Here is a 7,621-nt window from a genome sequence, read left to right as displayed (position 1 = left end):
TCTTACAAATGATGCGGTTCATGAAAAACCAACACCTCCTCCTCTCCGAGCATAGAATATTCTAAAAATGGTTTTAAACGTTGACCATTAATTTAGAAAATATAACCATTTTTAGGATTTTCTATTTCGATAGCCTAATGTGAGAAAAATCGATTAACAATAAACAGACCTATCCATCTTGATCTTAATTTTCACAGGTCCCCGATCACACATAGCGTCAAAAATATAATATACGATCCGACCGTCTGCTCCGGTCGGCGGTGCTACTGCTCAGGCGGACGTACCGCCCCAATTTCCTTTGATCGGCGGTGAGTACGACCTCTATGGTCCTTAAACTTGCTTCGGCAAGTTCTGACCTTTGGATCAACGAGGAAACTCGTTTCAATAACGCGGGGCTGGACTCCGTCGTTTGGTATTTTTGACGAGGGGTTTGACCTCCGCGTCTTGGATTCTTGACGCGGGGTTCGACCTTCGCGTCTGAGATTTTCAACGCGAGGTTCAACCTTCGCGTCTGAATTTTTCGACGCGAGGTTTGACCTTCGTGTCTGAGCTTTTTGACGTGAGATTCGACCTTCGCGTCTGAGCTTTGTTTTTAAGTTGTCTAACTTTTTTCTTCATTTTGCAGTGCGTCATACCAGCGAGCCTCTTTCTTTTCGCCACCATTTTGGGCATGAAGGTGGTGTGGATTCGAATATGACCTTCAACCTGCGCTAAGAACTCCCAGTTTTCCGAATTAAGGAAAAGAGCCGCGTGGAACTCATCACCCAAGCTTCTCCTAAGACCCTTAGGATATTGGTCACGGATGCCCGACTTGAAAATCTGAGCCGTAAGCCAATAGTTAAACCTGGATTCCTCTTCGGGGATTTTGTTGACTTCGAGGCCAGCGCTGCTTATGATGGGGACTACAAGTGGCTGCGGAAAGTTGGGGACCGCAACCTCTTTTTGCCCAATATGGAAAGGATGTTCCCCATATCCTACTTCCAGTGTGCTTCCATCCCAAGGCGTATGGATTGGCCTCTGGTTAAGGATCAGGATGGAGTTGTTCTCGGAACCCTGACTTTTTAAGGGGTCCGCACGCTTGGTTACAACAGGCAATTGACAGCTTTACGACCAGGTTTATTCGCTAAGGAATATCCCGTCGGTGAAGTGGCCAGTCCAGCGAACACCTTTGTCAAGAAATTTTTGGCAAAGAAAGGAGAATTTCCCGTGCAAGGATTTAGAACTCCTGGCTGGGTTCATTCTCTGGTGACAGGGTGGTGGACCCGGATGACCAAGTTTGTTTTGGAGGAATTGGAAGCTCCTCTTGCTCGAGCTGGTTTGCAGATTCCCGTACGAGCTACTAAGTTCGGGATTATCCAGAGCCACTTTTATTTCTTCTCCATATTGGAGAAGTATAATCCTAAGACTTGTACTTTCTTCACCCCCGTGGGAAAGTTAGACTTCGCTCTCCACGAGATGCATGAAGTCTCAGGTCTTCTTCTTGGGGATTTACCGTATGAAGAATTTGTTCCGGGATCAGCGGAACTTAAAATCTTAAAAAAGACCAGCCCTGAAGTTTATGCTACTCTTTGGGAAGTCATGTGTCACTTCCACATTTACATGCAGCAGACGGGGGCCCGAGGAAGCGGCATTAAACAAGTGTCTTGGGCGGAATATTTATTCCAGAACTTGACCAATAAGGGGGCCTCAGTGACCAGATTATCTGCAAGCACTTTGGAGGAGGTTCAGGCCCGAATCGATGATGCTACCTCCCACTACACCAATGAGGCCAAGGAAGATGTTTTCCCGGCTCATACGGAGTTTGAGCCTCCTCAATGCCATGGTGGGTTGCTTGCAGAATGGGCTACGTGAATTGGCCTTGGATTTTACTGATGTCACCGAGATGGAGTCTGGAAGCCACAAAGTTTTCAAAACTCCCAACCCCAGGGTGCCACTACCATATACCTATTTGATGGCTTGGTACGTGCTTCACTGCCCTCCCATAATGAGTGCAGCCTCTCCCCCGGGAGACTTATTTACCCCATTTGTGCAACGATTAGAATCTGCAAAATGGGAAGGAGGTTATATGGTTAGGATTCGCCAACTCTTGTCGCGAGACACCCACTACCATATCTTCTATTGTTTCCCTGATTTTGAAGGCGGCATCTATGGAGCAGAATATCAGGACACAGCAGGTCCTAATGGATTCACTCAGCTGAGCGGGGGTGTTTTCCATTGGCTTCTCTCTATCAGGCCAGGCTACTTGATCTTTCGACAAGGCACCAACTGTTTCATTGAGCCCTACCAACCCTATAGGTTCGCTCGCCAATTTGGGTATGATCAGTTGTACGTCGGGAACCCTCGTCCTCAACTCTCAGTTGTGGGCAATTTACTTCGAGACCAGCGCTACTTATGATGGGGACTACAAGTGGCTGCGGAAAGTTGGGGACCGCAACCTCTTTTTGCCCAATATGGAAAGGATGTTCCCCATATCCTACTTCCAGTGTGCTTCCATCCCAAGGCGTATGGATTGGCCTCTGGTTAAGGATCAGGATGGAGTCATTCTTGGGACCCTAACTTTTCAAGGGGTCCGCACACTTGGTTACAACAGGCAGGTGACAGCTTTACGGCCAGGTTTATTCGCTAAGGAATATCCCCTCGGTGAAGTGGCCAGTCCGGCGAATACCTTTGTTAAGAAATTTTTGGCAAAGAAATGAGAATTTCCCGCGTAAGGATTTAGAACTCCTGGCTGGGTTCATTCTCCGGTGACAGGGTGGTGGACCCGGATGACCAAGTTTGTTTTGGAGGAATTGGAAGTCCCTCTTGCTCGAGCTGGATTGCAGATTCCTGTGCGGGCTACTAAGTTCGGGATTATCCAGAGTCACTTTCATTTCTTCTCCATATTGGAGAAGTATAATCCTGAGACTTGTACTTTCTTCACCCCCGTGGGAGAGTTAGGCTTCGCTCTCCACGAGATGCATGAAGTCTCAGGTCTTCTTCTTGGGGATTTACCGTATGAAGAATTTGTTCCGGGATCAGCGGAACTTAAAATCTTAAAAAAGACCAGCCCTGAAGTTTATGCTACTCTTTGGGAAGTCATGTGTCACTTCCACATTTACATGCAGCAGACGGGGGCCCGAGGAAGCGGCATTAAACAAGTGTCTTGGGCGGAATATTTATTCCAGAACTTGACCAATAAGGGGGCCTCAGTGACCAGATTATCTGCAAGCACTTTGGAGGAGGTTCAGGCCCGAATCGATGATGCTACCTCCCACTACACTAATGAGGCCAAGGAAGATGTTTTCCCGGCTCATACGGAGTTTGAGAGCCTCCATTATCAAGCTCTAATTCTAATTTCTGACATGGCGCTGTTGGCTAGATTCTTGATACTGTGGCTCAAGCGTTGCGTCGTTCCTACCAGGCCGATTGATGCCCTCGCTGTTGAGGTGGTATACCCGGCTGTTCTTTTGGCACATGGGAGACCTGTAAGCCTCCTCAATGCCATGGTGGGTTGCTTGCAGAATGGGCTACGTGAATTGGCCTTGGATTTTACTGATGTCACCGAGATGGAGTCTGGAAGCCACAAAGTTTTCAAAACTCCCAACCCCAGGGTGCCACTACCATATACCTATTTGATGGCTTGGTACGTGCTTCACTGCCCTCCCATAATGAGTGCAGCCTCTCCCCCAGGAGACCTATTTACCCCATTTGTGCAACGATTGGAGTCTGCAAAATGGGAAGGAGGTTATATGGTTAGGATTCGCCAACTCTTGTCGCGAGACACCCACTACCATATCTTCTATTGTTTCCCTGATTTTGAAGGCGGCATCTATGGAGCAGAATATCAGGACACAGCAGGTCCTAATGGATTCACACAACTGAGCGGGGGTGTTTTCCATTGGCTTCTCTCTATCAGACCAGGCTACTTGATCTTCCGGCAAGGCGCCAGCTATTTCATTGAGCCCTACCAACCCTATAGGTTCGCCCGCCAATTTGGGTATGATCAGTTGTACGTTAGGAATCCTCGTCCTCAACTCTCAGTTGTGGGCAATTTATATGAAGGAGCCAGGGCTTGGTATTATTCTGTGGCAGGTTGTACCAAGGCCATTTTCAGGCTTCCTCACAAAACTCCTAACTCTTATACTTCTATAAGTTTCTGTAACTAGTATTTCGCCGCTTCTCAGACTCCCAATTACAACTTGAATACATCTTGCCTAAAAGATATCAGGCATATGTATGCTTCAAGGAGAGGGTCAAAGACATCCCGCCTGAGAGGGATTGATGAATTTTTATCTATCGAAAACCAGCCTGCTGGTCAGGAAGAGGAACAAAGAGCTGAGCCTGTTCCAGTGGAAGAACAACGAGTGGTTGATTCCCCCACGACAAGAGCAGCTGGGAAGAGGAAACTCTCAGTGGATGAAGCTGGCCAATATGACAAACAGACTCGCCGGAAGTTGATTGTTGATTCTCCTCCCCCTAAAGGCCAACAAAAGTCCAAGTTGATGGCTGATGCCATCAGAGCTGTTGCAGATGAAGAACAACATGAATCTTCCATTGCAAGCCTGCCACATAGAACTGGACTTCATTCTCATGGCCTAGCCCTATCGAGTGAAGCTTCTTCTCACCATCCCCCCGAGGACGAAGAGGGCGAGTTAATGGCTGCAGATGCAGAATCTGCTCCAGTGACGGACCTTCCTAAGTCTCCTGTATTAGAATCAGAGGGTCTCGAAGAGAATCCACCCCCTTCTCCTTCAGCCTTAATGTCACAAGCTGATGATTCAATTCCTAGTCCTACAACAGGACTTATGAATAAACCAGCTGCCGGCACAAACCTTCTTGACCCTTCAGCTTCCCGGGATGATGAGGAGCGGGTTGATTATGAAGGCTCCTTGATCGGTGATGCAGCTGATGGCGATAGAGATGATGAAGATGCTGACATTGGCAACATGCCAGGTGATGACGCGGGGGACGAAGAGCGCAATTCTATGGATGACATAACCATTTTTGACGATGCTCCTAAGGTCCCATCCGATAAAGCATCTGGTTATACTCCCATTCACATCTCCGCTAAGCCTAGTTTTCTTCGAATTCTTCCGCATGTTCTTTCCGCGTTCCGACCCTTTTTTCGTGCAGGTTCGCCTCCTATCAAGATTACTGCTGCTACTACTTCGGAGCAGGATCCTGCGCAAGTTTCGGCTCCTCCACAAGAGCAACACTTGCCTGGCTCATCCACAGCGGCTGCTTCACTGACAACACTGCCCGGGTGAACAGCAGGTCGTGCAGGTGTCAGCTCCTGTGCAAGAGCAGCCTCTACCTGCTTCGTCCACTGTAGCTGCTTCACCTACCGCGTTGATGAAGATCTCACTTACACCAATGGAGGCGAGGCCAAGCACGTCTCAGGCAAGGGTAATGATGGCTTTGACCTCAAGCCCATCACAATTGAATGTTTCTACCGCTTCTACAGCTTCAGCGCCCGGATCCCCTGCACCAATTTCAATGGCTCTGGGAGCATCCTCAAGCGTCACTTCAAGTCTCGCGGGCGCACCTGAGTTCCTTCAAATCTCCTTAGTGTACTTAAATAGCCACGCAAAGAAGGTGATTGAATATGTGGTGAGTGGTCAGGGAACTTTCAATTCCTTCCGACCTCTTCTGGAAGCAGGTTTAAACGGAGTCAGAAGTGTGGGAAACACTCCGTGGTTCGAGCGTTGTTCTGAGATTATCCTTCGTTTGGAAGAACAATTACAGCATTTTGAAACCTTGGGTCGCAGAGAGCTTCAGCCACAAATTATGTCTACTTTGGCCAGTCTTCAGGTTGCAGAAGTGGCTCGCCGGGAGGTGATAGAACGGGACTTGGCTGAAAGAGAACGTCAAATCACGGAGCTTCGCGAGCGTAATATTCGGAAGCGAGAAGAGTTAGAATGCTAGACTACTTCCATGAATTCACTTCGTGATAGACTTGTTGAAGCTGAGGCTGAAGTCCTGCGATTAAAGGCTGAATTTTCCCGAGAAGAAAATGTTGGCAACATTCTTAGCTCCCAAAGTGCTACTGGTGCTTTGGAATATCATACACAGGCTCGAGCTTTGGAACAAGCCAGGAACGAAGCAGCGGCTATCATCACACCCAGTGAGGAAGAACTCCGGGCAAATTAAGGCTGAAGCCATGGTGCGAACCACCCACGAGGAGGAGCTAACTGAAGTTAGGACCCAACTTATTTCTTTTGATTTGATGCATGAGTGAATTTTGTACTTGTAATGTTCTTTTGACAAGAACAAGTTTGCCTTGTATCACTTTCTTTTGGTTCTTGAATAAAAAGTGATATTGATTCCTCATTGCTTCTTGCATTTATCGTGTTTTGATTTTAAGCAACAAATCACGAGAAATACCTAAGATGTATTCCCGATTTAGAATATATCTCCATAATGGTTCTGGTGCAGAAAAACTCTCTTTATTATCGTTTAAGATAACTACAAAAAGTTTCAAACTGCTGAGGATTAATATTTTATTATCTTCCCGTAATGGGGCTGACTAGTAGAATTCTTTCTGTGTTATTTTTGCTTGGAACACTGAAAGAAGTCTATAAGTGTCAGAGGTATAGCTTTTTAACTTGGCAGGGGAAATATTGCGATCAGGGCAATTTTTAGGACTTATCGCTCTATTGACGAGAATTGATAAGTTGATTTTGTCAGAGGTGTGATTTTAACGTGACAGGAGAAATATTGCGATCATGGCAATTTTGAGGACTTATCGTTCTATTGATGAGAATCGATAAGTTGATTTTGTCAGAGGTGTGATTTTAACGTGACAGCTGTGAGGAAAGAATATTGTAGCGTCTCACTTGGGAGAACTGCTAAGTGTTTTATCATCAGGGCGACGAGGAAAGAATATTGTAGCGTCTCACTTGGGAGAACTGCTAAGTGTTTTATCATCAGGGCGACGAATTGTACCACTTGTGATTTGAACAAGATTCGGAAAATTTTATCATCTCACCGAAAAGAATTAGGTCAATTGGTTATTTGACATTCTGCTGAAGAGAGTTGACCAATTAACCAGGATTTGGATGATTTTGGAGATTTATCGTTCTATTGATGAGAATCGATAAATGGACATTCGCAGAGGAATTGTAGTCATATTGGTAATGATAATAACTAAATTCAATCTCTGTTGGAGTGATGACCATCTGAGGTGTAATATTAACCTGATGAGTTAAGGAGATGCAGAGTTTTAAAAGCACTTTGTTGAAAGAATCCATGAACTTAGAGGATAAGTATCAATGGTAGATTCTTCATTTGGAAAAGTTGCAACGCTAAGGTGATTCTTGCGTTTGAGGTACGAAACGCGAGGTTAAGAACCTTCATAACGCTGGTCTGAGCCTAGCGTTTGAACGCGGGTGTGAACTTCGCGTTGAGACTAAAGTCTTAACTGACTTTATCTAAAAACGCACAAGATTTACGTTTTAAAAGATAAAATGGTTGAGATTCTCCTGGAATCCTGTGCCATCTTAACAGCTTGACGGCTGTTATAAATAGACCTGAGTGGTCATGTCAAGAGTCATTCGACTCTTTCCATTTTCGACTATTTCCAAGAACGAGAACTCTCGTTTGATTTTGGCAAGATCTCCGATGAACTCCGTCTTCCTCATTC

The sequence above is a fragment of the Asparagus officinalis genome, chromosome 3 (assembly GCF_001876935.1).
Source record: "Asparagus officinalis chromosome 3, Aspof.V1, whole genome shotgun sequence".
In the NCBI taxonomy this organism is placed as follows: Eukaryota; Viridiplantae; Streptophyta; class Magnoliopsida; order Asparagales; family Asparagaceae; genus Asparagus; species Asparagus officinalis.
The sequence above is the reverse complement of the archived record's forward strand: the minus strand, read 5'-3'. Positions refer to the sequence as shown.